Source organism: Mauremys mutica, chromosome 1, assembly GCF_020497125.1.
Source record: "Mauremys mutica isolate MM-2020 ecotype Southern chromosome 1, ASM2049712v1, whole genome shotgun sequence".
Taxonomy (NCBI): Eukaryota; Metazoa; Chordata; order Testudines; family Geoemydidae; genus Mauremys; species Mauremys mutica.
The window spans coordinates 130,641,629-130,657,632 of NC_059072.1; the positions used below are offsets into that span (position 1 = coordinate 130,641,629).

Consider the following 16,004-nt stretch of genomic DNA (forward strand, 5'->3'; position numbering starts at 1 on the left):
GAGGACATTACATTAAAGAAACAAAAGTAAATCCAACTTTCACAAACCTGATGTGCCTAGCTAGACTGATATATTGCCTTTGCCAGCCCTCGGTATTCAGTTTATGATGGGTACAGTATAAACTCTTGTGTCACTTGAGCAGAATCATATTAGACAGTGAACTGAAGAGTTCAGTGCATATGTTGAAGATGAAAACACGACAGGCAAGTATGTTGGTTCATTTAGCTGCATTTTAAGCTCGCTTTCTCATTGAACCAGATCCCGTTCTCAGTTATAGCTGTGTAAATGCAACATATACAAACTTAATTAATTTCAGTGGAGTTACTTCAGATCTACACTAGTTTGTCTATGATTGCCATCTGGCTCATTTTATACTGTATTTGAAAAAAAGAAACAGACAACGACACAAAAAACATTTTCTAGAGAGTTGCTTCTTTAAGGGGTAAATTCATGACAACTTTCATCCTGGGAGGTTTTTCCAGTATTAACGCTATTGTTATCATCATAGCCATTATCATCATGGTATTTTCCAAGTGGTCACCTTTCCAGGTATGTCTATATTGCAATCAGAGGTGTGATTGTAGCTCGTGCAGCTTTCATTTAGCTAGTGCGGCTAAAAATAGCAGTGAAGCCATAGTAGCCCAGGCTACAGTGCGAGCTGTAGAAACCTGCTGGCACCCTGGTACATTCTTGCATTCTTAGTCCTGGGGTCCATGCTGCTGCAATGTCACTGCTAGTTTTACCCACACTAGCCAGAGTAAAGCTAGCCTGGGTAAGCCTATGTGAGCTGCCTGCACTCACACTGCTGACTGCAGTGTAGACATACCCTTACTCTGTACTGCCATTCATTATCCAGCTGGAAAGCATGGTAATTGCTGGGCTTTGTAGTGATCCACCTGATCTTTGTTTCTCCTGTTCGCTTCTTGAATCTCTCTTTAGTTTCAGCTCAGGATTCTAAGCAGAATTCTAAAAGTAGGGATAGGAAAGGCCTGCTCTGTCAGTTAATCCATCCCAAGGGAGGATTGTTCTTTACCATATATTTTCTATGGCCAAGATTTTCAAAAATCAATGGGTGCTGCTGGGTGCTCAGAATGTTTGAAAATCAGACAGGTGCTCAGCTATGGATTTAGGAGCCTAACTTGAGGCAGGCATTTTTGAAGATCTTGACCAAATAGGTTTTTTCCAGTCTGGTTTTAAATGACCCAGAATGATGGGGCTTATATCACTTCCCTCTGGAAGCTATTCAAGACTCTCATTGACTTTAAAGGACTTTGGATCAGGCCTTCAGTGATCACTCCTATGAGTTCTCATGGAAAGGCCTTATGAACTCCATGCCTTTTGCAGAGAAGGCTGTGTTATTTTGTAATAACAATACCTAGCAGTTACCAGCTTTCCATCAGTAGATCTCAAAAGCGCTTGACCAAGATGGTCAGAATCATTATCCCTATTTTACAGGCTGAGAAACTGAGGGAAAGCAACTTGCCCTAGGACACCCAGCTGGCCAGTAGCAGAGCCAGGAATAGAAACCAGGTCTCCTGAGGCCCAGTCCAGGGCTCTGTCCGCTAGGCCACACTGCTTTGGCAATGAAAATTAAATCAAAGGAGCCTTACTACCTATCTAGTCTTTGCATTCAGGCTGGTTCTGGGCACACAATGGCTGCATTTATTTAGTCTGGATGACACAGTGGATCTTAAGAATTATCTTAACTTTCTCCAAGCCATCATGGTTTCTTGTCAGTTTGCTCAGTGGCCAGAGAGCTTAATCTGACAGCACCACATTTTTATATAGCTCTAGTACAGGGCTGCACATGCGGTGAACCAGATGACACGTTTTATTGCTGTTATCGCAAACATGTAACAGGTGGCTGAGAAACTCATGAAAATAAGGTGTATTATTAAGTTTTCCACCATGGCCTAATTTGCATATAAGATGCTCCAGGAAACATGTTCCTCGGTTCAGTGGAATCTCCCACTTTCTGAATGGTGATAACAATGCAAATTGCATCCAGCAGATGGTGTGATCTCATCTCTGGGCACAATAAAAGGAGGGAAATAAAAAGCTACTTAACAAACAAGTCCTGTAATTTCCCTTTAGGTAGTATTTGGTGATGAACTTTGGATCAAGTGGCTATGTATGGAGTTCTCCCCTGTGTATTGCTGTGATCTCTTTCCACCCCTTCCACTGCAGAGCTGCTGACCAGCCGGCCCTCTCCCACAGTTCTCTGTCTATGGCCACAGGACTCCCTCCACCCCCTAATTGCACTCCCGGAAGTGAATCAAGTCAGGGCCCAGCCAGAGCTTCTGGGACCGAGCTGGACTTGCCAGCAGCAGGACCAGCCTGGCACTGCAATGTGTCGGACTGTTGGGGAAGAGAGGTGTCCAGGTTCCTAGGGCAGGACAAAGTTGCCCCATCCTGGGAATGTTGCACTTGCAGGCTGGCCCTGGCTTTGCCCGGGGCCCCCTGAAGAAAGAGATACAGGCAATGAAGAATGCCACAGATTCCATCTTTTCTAGGCTGCTGTTGCCACTGTTCATGCTGCTGCTCCAGGTCATTGGTGCCAGTCTCAACTGGGTTTGGGGTGCTGAATTTACTGCCCAGGCCACAAGATGCCATGACTGTACAGTGCTCTAACTGCCCTGTGTGGACCCTGCTGGCTCACTCTGTAGGCGTGGGCTGTGAATTCAGTGCCACAAACCCCCTCAAAATTGCCACCCCTTGCCTCATGTCAGATCTTCACTGTGCTGTCTGTGCATGGACCATCGAGGCAGCGGCAAAGCATGCCTGGGGTATACGATAGATTTGCTGTGTTTGCCATTTGTATTTAGTGACACACACTATACAGGTGTATAGATATCTGCGTGTTCTTTGACATACTTCAGCCAGGAAGATGTTGAGAAGAGAATTCAGCACTCCCCCTAACCTCAAGAAAGTGTACAAAGAAGGCCAGGAGGAGGGGAACAGGCTAGAGCATGACTCCGGGTGGTAGGAAAAGTAGGTTTGTACTCAGTGAGGAGAAAAGACGCAACAGTTGGCAAGTGAGCCATGCCAATGTCCTGACCTACAGGCAGAGTTAAAGGCTGAGACTTATATTAAGAGGTGACCTTAATGGCGTTGAAAGTGACATACTGTGGTGTGGGCCAAATTTCGCCCTGACTTCTGCTTTGTGCAACCCCATTTGCTGCAAGACACCGTTAGGCCCTAAGTCTGCGTGAGATGGAGTAACTTACACGTAGAGATTCATGCTGGCAAAGGTGCAGAGCCTAGCACAAGGATGTACTAGTGTTTGTTATCTGTAATGTGGTGGCTCCTAGGTGCTGCGGAAACACAGAACAAAAAGATGGTCCCTGCTCCCAGTCATGGAGCGATGGTTAGAACAACTAGGGAAGAGTCAGGGCACAGGGCTATGCAGCCATGCTCCATCCTATACTCGACACCCCCACTTGCCTTCAGCATGCTCTGGAGATGTCCACTGCCAGGTGGGTGCTTGCAGGGTCATAGGGGTGTATAACTAGTTCTCAAAAGTCCCTCACTTCCAGTGACGTCACCCATTTTAGTCCCACAACTATTGACGTTGCTTACAGATTTGGTGCCCTTCTCTGTTATTGCTGACAATTATTAAATTATTGAGGGTCCCTTCCAGTTCATGTGTTATGTTCCTGAAATCTCATGCTTCAGGGCTTCAGCTGGTCACCTGTAGGTGGAGTTTGTTGGTCTCCTTCCTCTGAAGCATCAGGGATGGCCACAGCTGGAGATGAGACACTGGACAGGGTAGCCTGGTGCTCAGGGTGGTACACAGAATTCACTCTCTTAGGTGCCTGAATGGCTGGTGTTGTGTATTTGGTTGTCATGGGTTTTGTTACTATGGCAACTGAGTTAGACTATTAAGGGATAGCTCAGCCGGTTTCAACCGGCTGAGTGAGCTCTCTGTTTCTGTAAATAAAATGGAGGTTTTGGTTAGCTGTCTGCTCTCTGGCCTCAAGTGATTGCTTCCTACACTGGCTGCCCCTAGGACATAACAGCTGGCTTTTGCTCACATGCTCATGGTCTAACGAGTCATCTATGGGATCAAAAGAATTTTCCCCCAGGTCAGATTGACAGTGACCCTGTTTTTTTTTCACTTTCCACATGGGGTGTGGGATCATTTGGGTATATCTCACTTGACACTGCAGAGGCCTCAGACACCCACCCCCATTCTCTGCCCGTGGCCTGCAATACCTTAATCTCCTGTGGGGCTGTAATGCTTTTGTCTAATTTTGGTTATTGGGTTTAGAGTGTGGGTGGCTCGGAGGTGTTGGTGGCCTGTGATACACAGATCAGACTAGATGATCTGAGGGGTCCTTTCTGGCCTCAAACTCTGTGTGACTCTGTACTGGACATGCAGAATCATGAAACAAGTTACAGAAAGTTATTTATGCTGCCAGAAGGAGTCCCACAACATTTTGAGTTACCTGCCTGAATGATTTGTCCGTGTCCCTCATTTGGGCCTTGGCAGATTAGGAGGTACACATCAGAAGATAAGAACGGCTGTACTGGGTCATACCAAAAGTCCATCTAGCCCAGTATCCTGTCTTCCAACAGTGGCCAAGGCCAGGTGCCCAGAGGGAATGAACAGAACAGGTAATCATCAAGTGATCCATCCCCTGTCACCCATTCACAGCTTCTGGCAAACAGAGGCTAGGGACACCATCCCTGCCCATCCTGGCTAATAGCCATTGATGGACCTAACCTCCAGGAACTTATCCAGTTCTCTTTTTTTTTAACCCTGTTATAGTATTGGCCTTCACAACATCCTCTGGCAAGGAGTTCCAAAGGTTGGCTGTGCCTTGTGTGCTATGGGCAGGGAATAAGGGCAAGGGGGGGTTGGCTTTCTGTGCCAGGAGACAAGCAACAGGAAGGTATAAAAGGGAGTATGATAAAGAAGTGAGGGCAATTTTATCTAACGTTCTGTCAATTGATTTCCCCTGCATCTTGGCAAGGGCTTAGACTAGATGACCCTTATGGTCCCTTCTAACCCTATGCTTCTATGATGAGTGTAACAACCACTATTCACAGCACCTCTGCATCCCTCGCTAAAGGTTCACATGAAAATGACCTCAGTATCCCTGTCTTCCCCACCGACCCCCAACAATATGCACTGCCTGCTCATCAGCAATGCCCAGTTTCAGCAGGATACTCACACACCTGCCTAACTTTAAGCACGTGAATGTCCTATTGAAGCCAGTGGAACAGCAACAACAAAACGTTCCCGCTCATGAAGTGTGGCGATTTTCTCAGACCCCAGACAGTCAGAAGGTGAATTGGACAAGGTGTAGTTATGTATCTGAAGTTTGCCTGGGACACCAGGCCTGACATCGCTTCTCTTCTGAAAAACACCATGGTATCTTTAGGGCCCAGCAAGATTCTCAGTGCCCTCTCCTTCCATTGCCATTTAAGGGCCCCTACAACTCGTCAGTAAACAGTAGGGATGGATGCTAAGCACCTGTCGAAGTCAAGGCCCAAGTCGCTAGAAGTTTACGTCAGTAGGAATTGAGGGGGCACAGAACCTGGCAAGACTGAGCCCTCAATAGCTACAATAGTCAGGGCCTCTATTTTACCTCTCGTCCAAAAGGAGGCATCTCCAACAGCAGAGTGCCTGCTGACACCATACTGGGGCACTAGTTCAACATGGAGGGAGGAATGCTCCTGTCTGAAGCAGACCCCAACACCACATTACCTGGAACACTCTTTTTTTCTTTAAGATCTCCCAAACAAGGCTCCAATTCAAGAAAGCACTTCAGTCCATTCCTATTCAGGATAGCACTTGAACACATACATTGGACTCAAACGCTGGTTTCAACTTATTGACTTCAGTGGGAAGTTGAGCATGAGTGTAAGTGCAATCCAGAATAAGGATGCTTTTCCGAATCAGGGCCTAAATACTGACCATGATCCAAGATTGTAGTGCTGCAATTTCACTTCAAGTCACAGGGAGAAATGTACTTGCCTTCCTTCCTGTTCCAATGGAGAAATTAAACTGCAATTTTTTTTAAAGTGATCAAATATATGTCAATATATAAACCTCTGAGCTCATTCCAACACACTATCCCCTGGTGCTCAATCATTTCATAATAGCCTTGACACCCATTGGGGTGGTGAGAGACTTCTGGAGCAGGAAGTAAGAAGATAAATTAAAATCCAGGGTCAAGTTCAGAATAGGTGTAAATGGGTGTGACTCCTTCTAAGTCAATAGAGCTATGCCTGATTACATCAGATCTGAATTTGTCCCCCTCCCTCTCACTCGCAGCTTGCAGAACAACAGGTGCACCAGTCAGCTACGGCTGAGAACATGGGTGCGGTGTTCTGACCTGTCATTCCTCCCCTTACCACTTCATTTTATCAAAACAAAAATAAGCCTCAAGGAATTTAAACCTGCTGTTTTTGTTCTGTTAATAAATACCAATTGCAGACTTGTTTTTCTTGATCACATTTTGGGGAGGGGAAGAAAATATTAGGAGTGCGAAGGTGCGAGGTCTGACTAGTTTACATTTATGAAGACCAAGGGGGCTGGAGTTGATACAAAGGGTTAAGCTTACCTCTTCTGAAAAGCACCCACCTCCATGCAGAAAGGGAACGTGACAATGAGAGAACATGAGCTTTAAAAAAACAGCTGTAAAGAAAGCTTTGTGCAAGAGCATTTCATGTGCAGAATTATGCGCACATGTGGACTAAATTACCAAGAGTGGGCATTGAAACAAAACATTTAAACACATTTAAAAGCTAGGGACTAAAAAAAGGAAGAGGCGAGAGGTTGCTAAAGAAAAAAAGGATGAGAGATGAAAGAGGGAGTGAGCAGGACACAGTAACAAAGTGGATGAAAGTGGACGGGCTGAATGGCATTGGCGGCTGTCTCCTGTTCCTGCTCATTCTTGTTTATCAAGCACCTTTGGAGTTCCTGCTTACAGGCCATGTCCTGCCTTTGAATGAATGCACAGGGCTCTCTCATGCACATCCAAGGACAAAGGAGAGCAAGAGCATGTTGAGAGGAGGTAGGGACCATGGAAGAAGGAAAGCACTTCCCCCAGGAGATCAGTAAAGCCCCTCTGCCCCAGCATTGTGGCTTGGAGGGCACAAGGGGAAGGAAACAGGAGCTATGGAGCAGCTGCTGTCGTTAATGTATTCCCCTCAAGACCTACCACATATCTAGATGGGACCAAAGGGTGCATTAGCTCCCATTCTGTGTCTTTATCCTCCTTTGGGAGGGCGTTACTATTTGGGCACAAGCCAATGGCTTCATGGCTCTTAAGGGCATGTCTACACTGCAACTGGAAGGAAGCCTCCAGCCTGGGTAGACAGACTCGGCTAGCAGGCGTGGATGGAACATGAATGCTCCCTCCCGGTTAGCTCCCCGGCCCCACCCCTTCCTCCTGAGGCCCTATCCCTATCCCACCCCTTCTGCCCCCCGCTCACCTGCCAGAGCCCTGAGCCCCACCCCCCAAGGCCAGAGGCGCCCCAGCCAAATCACCCTGACCCCTGGCCGCCTTCTGGCCTTGAGCGCTGGCCCGAGTGCCAGCTCAACAGACACTGGCCAGCCCCTGAGTGCCAGCCCAACCCCCAGGGCCCTGGCCCGTCCCCAAGTGCTGGCCCGATCCCTGGGCCACCAGCCAGCTGGCCCGACCCCTGGAGAAGGCTGGACAGCATAGAGAAGCACCCCCTCCAAGAGGTTAGTACTTCTCCTCATAGGTGCCCAAGAATGATGCAGTTTGGATGGCTATTTCTGTGCTTGCCATTTACCTATCAGGGTGCATTCACAGGGAATTCATGGGCTATTTATTCCCCTGCTGTGGGTTTCACCATGGGAAGGTGTACTGTGGCCCACAATAAATATAAAGCTGAGTATTTACAATTCACACTCTGATACAAGGAAGCAGGAAAATGTTTCTGGCACTGTCTGCACTGGCCAAGGAAACTGCAGTATGACAAGAGTCTTCCTAGAAAGGTTACAACCACTAAGGCCCTGACTATCCTGAGATTTGGAACTGTGTACCAGAACAATCTGCTGCTAACTCAAGCCTGATCTATGCTCCAAAAAATGGTGGTTCCCCACAGTTCACCTGCAAGCATAGGCAAGGAATTGCCATGTTCAGCACTGTTCCTGTAACCACAGCTGAAACCTGTTCTGGCCTCGTTGCCCCCATGCTTCTGCTCAGGTTTTTATCATGGTCACAGAAAAAGCTCTGAGCCTTCTCCTTGTCTACACTTGCAGCTAAAGCCCTGTTCAGGGGATTTTGTTGCTGACACCTGTTGCCAGCGGTGGATAATTTTTTTAGCGCAGAGAAGCCCACAATACCTGGAGCTTGGCCAGCATAGATAGGGCTTTAAATTAGACTAGTTCTATTCAGACGTATTTAGCATGGCCCTGAGGTAAAAGTCAGTATATTGCCCTGATCACTGGAATCACAGAAATGTTTGGGCTGGAAGAAAAACTCAAGAGGTATCAAGTCCAGTTCCCACCCTGAGACAGGACCACGTAAACCTAGACCACCCCTGACACGTGTTTATCCAAAACCTTCCAATGATGGGATTCTACAATCTCCTCTGCTATCCTGTTCCAGTATTCAACTATCCTTATAATTAGAAAGATTTTCCTAATATCTAACCTAGATCTTTCTTGCTGCAGATTAAGCCGATTACTTCTTGTCCTACCTTCAGTGGACATGGAGAACAACCATCTTTATTACAGCCCCTCAACACATTTGAAGACTTATCAGGTCCCCCGTCTGTCTTCTTTTCTCAAGACTAAACATTTTCATTTTTAAAAAAAAACTTTTCTCAAAGGTCAGGTTTTCTAAACCTTACATCATTTTTCTTGCTCTCCTCTGTTTGTCCACATCTTTACTAAAGTGTTTCACCCAAATACTCACACCCTACTCCAGCTCCCGCCTCATCAGTGCCATGTAGAGAAGAACAATTTCTTCTTGTGTCTTAAATACCACACTCCTGTTAATACACTCCAGAAGTATATTAGTCTTTTTCGCAACTGCATCATATTTTTGGCTCATGTTCAATTTCTGATCCACTATAACTCCCAGATCCTCTTCTGCAGTTATACAGCCTAGCCAGTTATTCCCCATTTTGTAGTTGTGCATTTGATTTTTCCTTCCTAATTGTAGAATTTTTCACTTGTTTTTATTGAATTTCTTCTTGTTGAGTACAGACCAATTCTCCAATCTGTCAAGGTCCTTTTGAATTCTAACCCTGATCTCCAAAGTGCTTGAAATCCCTCCCAGCTTAGTGTCGTCTGAAAATTTTATAAGCATACTCTCCACTCTATTATCCAAGTCATTAATGAAAATATTGATGAGCCCTGGACAGACATCTGCAGACGCTACTAGTTATGTCCTCCCAGTTTGACAGCAAACCATTGAGTTTGGTCTTTCAATCAGTTGTGCACCTACCTCATAGTAGTTTTATCTGGATCACATTTCCCTAGTTTGTTTATGAGACTGTCAAGTGGGACTGTTTCAAAAGCCTTACTAAAAATCAAGGTATATCATGTCTACAGCTTCCTCCCATCAAATAAGCCAGTGACCCTGTCAAAGAAGAAAATTAGGTTGGTTTGTCATGATTTGTTCTTGACAAATCCCTGTTGGCTATTACTTGTAACCCTATGATCCTCTAGGTCAGGGGCGGGCAAACTTTTTGGCCTGAGGGCCACATCGGGTTTCTGAAATTGTATGGAGGGCCGGTTAGGGGAGGCCTGGCCCCTGCCCCCTATCTGACCCCCCCCGCTTCTCATCTCCTGACAGCCCCCACGGGACTCCTACCCCATCCATGCCCCCCTGCTCCCTGTCTGCCCCCAGACCTCCCGCCCCTGACTGTCCCCCACTGCCCCATCCAACCCCCCTCCCTCCATTCAACCCCTGTTCCTCGCTCTCTGACGACCCTGACCTCTATCTACACCCCCACCCCTTGACCACCACCCTGAACTCCCCTGCCCTCTATCCAACCCCCCCGCTCCCTGCCCCCTTACCTTGCTGCCTGGAGCATTGGTGGCTGGCGGCAGTACAGCCACACTGCCCAGAGCACCGGGACAGGCATCCGTGCTGCCCGGTTGGAGCCAGCCACGCCACCACACAGCACAGAGCACCGAGTCAGGCCACGGCTCTGCAGCTGCGCTGCCTGGCAAGAGCTCACAGCCCTGCCACCTAAAGCATTGTGCCGGCGGCACAGTGAGCTGAGGCTGTGAGGGGAGGGAGAACAGCAGGGGAGAGGCCAGGGTCTAGCCTCCCAGGCCAGGAGCTCAGGGGCTGGGCAGGATGGTCCCACAGGCCGGATGTGGCCTGTGGGCTGTAGTTTGCCCACCTCTGCTCTAGGTACTTACAAATTGATTGCTTAATAATTTGCTCCAGTGTCTTTCCAGTATCCACATTAGGCCGACTGGTTTATAATTCCATGGGTCCTCTTTGTTCCTTTTGTTAAAGACAGGCACTAGGTTTGCCCATCTCTAGTCCTCTGGGATCTCACCTGTCCTCCATGAATTCTCAAAGATTGTCAACAGTTCTGTGATTGCTTCAGCTAGTTCCTTGAGTACCACATGGTGAATTTCATCAGGGCCTACTGAAGCGGGAGGGATAACTCAGTGGTTTGAGCATTGGCCCACTAAACCCAGTGTTATGAGTTCAATCCTCAAGGGGGCCATTTAGGGATCTGGGGCAAAAGTTTGTCTGGGGATTGGTCCTGCTTTGAGCAAGGGGTTGGACTAGATGACCTCCTGAGGTCCCTTCCAACACTGATAAGTCTATGACTTGAGTTTATCTAAATATTATTTAATCTGTACCAGAGGCCTGTGTGTTTTGGACTACTGCTGTAGTAACCTGCCCTAGCCCAATATGTTTAACCTGTAATAGACCAAGCAGGCATCAGGGGTTCTCATTTTCATGGCACAGGCTGCATCTTAATAGAGAGATTTCCCAGGGGCACCTCCCCACCCATTCACAATTGCAAGACATCCCTGTGGCAGCTACAATGATTGCTGACATGCAAAAGGGACATGAGGAAAGTGTTTTATTTTTAACCTCTTTTCTTGTGCTTCAGCAGCTGGGAACAAAGAGGAGCCAGCGCCATGTGACCAGCCAGCTCTCCACAGACTAATTGAGAACCTGCAAGGTTTATCGCTCATTATAGATGCAAACCTACCTCTGTCTCACACATACCTGGTGTTATCCTGCTATTGATTGTTGCAAGCCAAACATCTTGACAAGAACCAACTGAGAATAGTCTATGCAGCATTCTTTCCCAAAGAATGAGGGAGACGGACAGGAAAAGACTATGCAGGAAAAAGCAGCAGCTGCTGGAACCAGAAACAAAGGAGGCACGTCAGCAAGAACAAACCCCTGTCCGTCTACAGCCCCTTTGTATTAAAAATCCCTAAGCCCTAAACATGAAGTAGAAAAACATGTACCTAGGTACTTGGCTTTAGCAGTTCTTTTCTGCTTTTCTTCTGCAGTGCCTCTCTTGCCCCAACCCTTTTTCGTCCAGTCCCCTACCCACTTTCATTCCTGTCTCCATGGAACCATCTAGTCGACACTGTGACAGGGTCTGCTTACCCTGCACTAGCCCAGATAGGGTTAAGCCCATATTATTGACAGCGGAAGTCCCGCCTCCCCGGCAGGACTGGGCATGCTCCAAATGCTCTAGCAGTATAAAGGGAGGAAGCCCAGCTCATTCTGGGTTGGAGGCTGCAGGAAAAGGACTGGTCTGGTCTGGGAAGGGAAGGGAAGTGGCTGTGGAGGGTGAGCCATAGCCACTGTCTGTGCTGGGAACCAGAGCCTCCCTGGGCCTATTTGAACCCCGGTGACTAGGGTAGTCACAGGAGGTGACCAGCCCAGCTGACCACAGAGAACCCAATGTCTCATGGGAGACCCTAACACAGAGACTGGTAGGAAGTGACCCAGGGAGGGTGATGGAGTGGTACCTCCCACCTGGGAAGCCTCAGCATGTTTTGGTAGGACCCTGCTGTTGAGTCAGTGGCAAGTTGCTACACCACTGTGAGGGGCCTGGTGGAGTCAGGTGGGCCCTAGCCCCCCTACTGGGGATGCCACACCCCTTGGAGAAGCTCCACCCCCATGGAGTCTGGCTGCTAGGCCATGCTGCCCTGACCCTAGGGGAGTAAACTGTCACGTACACCATAGTACAAACATGCCCCTAGCCCCATTGTTAAACACTGGTGAAGCCCAACACCAGTTGCCTGCTTGGCCTGAAGCATGATGATACCTTTTTGGTAAACAGTTTTCAGATAGCAATGGTCTCAAGATTGGGTTTCTAAATGAGATTTACACATTTTTGCCTGGGTCATCACTGAGCAGGCAAAGCAATTTAAACGCAGGTGAGATTGAACCAATTTTTAAAAACCGGTGCAACTGACACTTAAATTTTCATGTTGAATAGGTCTTTGTTGTAGCTTATCCCTTCTTTCTTCCATTCATTCTCCTATTTTCCCCTTGGTTTCTGTTCTTTTCCTCTTTCACTCATTCCTGTTCTCTTTATCCCTTTATTTTTCTTTCATTCCTTCTTGGTGCTTTTTCAATATTCTTCCTCTGTGCCTAATTACCATTTCCTGTTCTGCACCAAATTCAGCTGAATACATGGGTCAAATTCTGGTGTAAATAGGTGTCACTTCATTGGAGTTAATGGAGTTGTGCCCACTTGTACTAGAGCCAAATTTGACTCTTGGGGCTGGAGATTAAGGCCTTGTCTGTCTACAAAAATTGCACCAGTATAATGTTCCTTATATCAGTGGGAAATGCCATGTCTCAAGACACATGTTGTCTCTCATTGATGGCTCTTTGGATTTGAATTCATAGAGATTACTTTAGTTCACAAGCAATACAACTTTTCTCAGATGGTGTTAAATCAGTTTAGTGGAAGTGCGAATGCATCCCACATCTGATTTAAGTGTACAAGTTGTCCTTCCACTATTGTCCCACTCTGCACCAGTCACTACAAAACTTAGTCCTTCAGTTACTCCAGAAAGACCCACTGCCTCCGGGATGCCACCATCTCTCTTAGGCTCTGTTTTCACTGCAGAGGTAACTCTGGTTATCTACACCAGGGATGGGCAAACTACGGTCCATGGGCCAGATCCAGCCTGCGGGATTGCCACCCCCGTAGTGCCACGGGCCCCAGGCCGCTCCTAGAAGCAGCCTGCACCACATCCCTGCAGCCCCTGGGGAAGAGGGGGCAGAGGGCTCCATGCGCTGCCCTCGCCTGTGGGTACCTCCCCCTGCAGCTCCCATTGACCAGGAACAGGGAACCGTGGCCAATGGGAGCTTTGGGGGAGATACCTACAGGTGAGGGCAGGTCGTGGAGTCCTCTGCCCCCCAACTCCCAGGGGCCGCAGGGATGTGGTGCTGACCTTCCAGGAGCGGCGTGTGGCCAAGGCAGGCAGGGAGCTTGTCCTGGCCCCGGTATGCGCTGCTGCCACCCTGGAGCCACTCCAAGTGGCACTGAGATGGAGCCTGCACCCTGAACAGCTCCTGCACCCCAACCCCCTGCTGCACCCCTGCCCTGAGCCCTCTGCTGCACCCTGCACCCCAACCCCCTTCCTTGAGCCCCCTTGTACACCCTGCACCCCTCCTCTGCCCCATCCCCTTGCCCCGAGCCCCTTCCTACACACTGTACCCCCTCCTGCACCCCAACACCCTGCTCCAGCCCTACATTCATGGCCCTGCATACAATTTCCCCACCCAGATGTGGCCCTCGGACCAAAAGTTTGCCCACCCTGATCTACAGGGGCGGCTCTAGACGTTTCGCCGCCCCAAGCAGGGCGGCGTGCCACGGGAGGCGCTCTGCCGGTCGCTGGTCCTGCGGCTCCGGTGGACCTCCCGCAGGCGTGCCTACGGAGGGTGCGCTGGTCCCGTGCGGCCACCGAAGCCGCGCGGGACCAGCGAACCCTCCGCAGGCACGCCTGCAGGAGGTCCACCGGATCTGCCTGCCGCCTTCCCGGCGACCGGCAGAGCGCCCCCCCGCGGCATGCCGCCCCAAGCACGTGCTTGGCGTGCTGGGGTCTGGAGCCGCCCCTGCTGATCTACACTCAAGTCATCTCTTATGTTACCCTAGCATGAATGAGAGTGGCCACACAGCACAAATAACACTTGAGCTGCAGAGGTGGGATTAGTAGCACACAGTGGCTGTGTCAGTAGCTGAGAAGTTCAGGAAACTCTAGTTGTCTATCCCCGGATGAGCCAGTCAGCTCAAGTTAAAAGCACCGCCACACCAGAGTTAGGGTTTTGTGTGTGGACAGGACTTGAATTAGGAACAATGCTTCGGTTATAACTCTAGTTAACTCTGCAGTGAAGCCAAGCAACAGGAGTTCCTTTTCAATCTCCGCAAGCGACAGGTGTGCAGTGTTCTTCTGAGCCTTCTCCAAGCCGACAGAGAAGTTTGGAAGTTGCTCTGGCAACAGATGAATACTGGGATAGAGCAGGAGGGATCACTGGAGTTTGACCCTTCCACTCACTATTCCTCTGACCTCCAAGAAGTATCCCACACTCTGCCATGAAAGTTGCCCAACATGTTGTGAGCCTGGTGGAAGTACAAAAACGCCCTGGGATACCACATTGCAATATACTACACTGATTCCACACTATGCTATGCAGGTATGTGGCTTCAAATGCAATGTGGCATGTGCCAATACCAAGCACAATGTGAACACATGCAGTTGGTGCGTTTAGTTACCTCAGTTTAACTATACCAGTATCACTTATTGTCATGCAATTTGTGTGTATGGACAAGGGGGTAACAGTTTCAAAAGTGCCTAAGTGACTTAGGAACCCAAGTCTTGTTTTCAGTAGCAATGTAGGCACTTATGAGCCTAGAGTATACTATCTTTCAGTGTGACTGAGGCACCTAAGTCTCTGGAAAATGGGAATTAGTCTGGTATGTTACTTAGGCCCAACACCACAAAGTTATTTAGCACTTGACTCCCATCGATCTGGGCCTAAGGCACTTTTGAAAATTTTACCGAAGGCCAAGGCCTTAGACTTGGAAAAGCTGTTCAGTTCTTGCTCCTTTCCATGATCCCATCAGTAAGGATCATCTTCTTGTTCTGGAGCTGTACAGTGCCTAGCACAATGGAGCCCTGGTTACAGCCCAGGGCCCAAGTGCTATGATATTATAAATAATCAATAAGGCTACGATTTAGTCACAGGTACTGTATTTTGGGTAAAAGTCATGGACAGGTTACGGACAATAAATAAAAATTCATGGCCCATGACCTGTCCATGACTTTAACCAAAAATACCCGACTGAATCTCAACTTCTGGGCCCTGCTGTTCCGGGGGGCCCCTGCTCCGGGGGGGCCCATGCTCCAGTGAAGTGATGAGGATTGACTGCCTTCCCCACCCATCCCCCCGCCAGCAGCTGCTCCCAGGGACCGCTCTCTGAATGGCCTCTGGGCGCACCTGGGGCCGCTGCTCCTGCCACCGCTGCTTGGGCGGTCTTGGGATCAGCCACATCGGTGGTTGTTCGGGAGGCCCCGGATATCTGGCCCCAGGGACTTCCCGAGAAACTGGCCCTGGGTTGCTCCAGCAGTGGCCAGTGTGGCTGGCTGTGGGGCCCTGGAGTCAGCCACACAAGCCACTGTGGAAGTCACAAAGTCACGGAATCCATGACTTCCACAACCTCCGTGAAAGAATCAAACCCTTAATAAATAACAATATTACTGGCACCTGAGAGGAGGACAGGGGTCAGAAAAGTTTTACTCCAGCATGTGGGCTATATTTTAACAAGGCTCCAGGCCAAGTTTGTTCTGTGGGCTGTAAATTGGCCAACCCTGCTGTAAATGATTGACATCAGAATGGCTGAATCATGATGTGAGGTGATAGGGAACCGAATAAACATAAGCAAAGCAGCCAACTATAGCCACAATAGTTACATTCAGTGTATCAGCCCCAGCAACAACTGTCCCACCTCTGCCCTACCTGCAGCAAATCCTGTCTATTTAAGAAAACAAAGCCTTTACAGCC

The 16,004-nt window shown here is 48.7% G+C and overlaps 1 long non-coding RNA gene across 2 annotated transcripts in view; it reads right to left on the reverse strand.

The window, feature by feature from the left end:
* LOC123354267 overlaps nt 1-16,004 on the reverse strand; it is a 95,951-nt gene that overhangs the window by 63,890 nt on the left and 16,057 nt on the right. For both annotated transcript variants that reach the window (XR_006574705.1, XR_006574696.1), the window contains exon 2: nt 11,193-11,329. This is a non-coding gene — a long non-coding RNA (uncharacterized LOC123354267). The remainder of the gene's footprint in view (nt 1-11,192; nt 11,330-16,004) is intronic.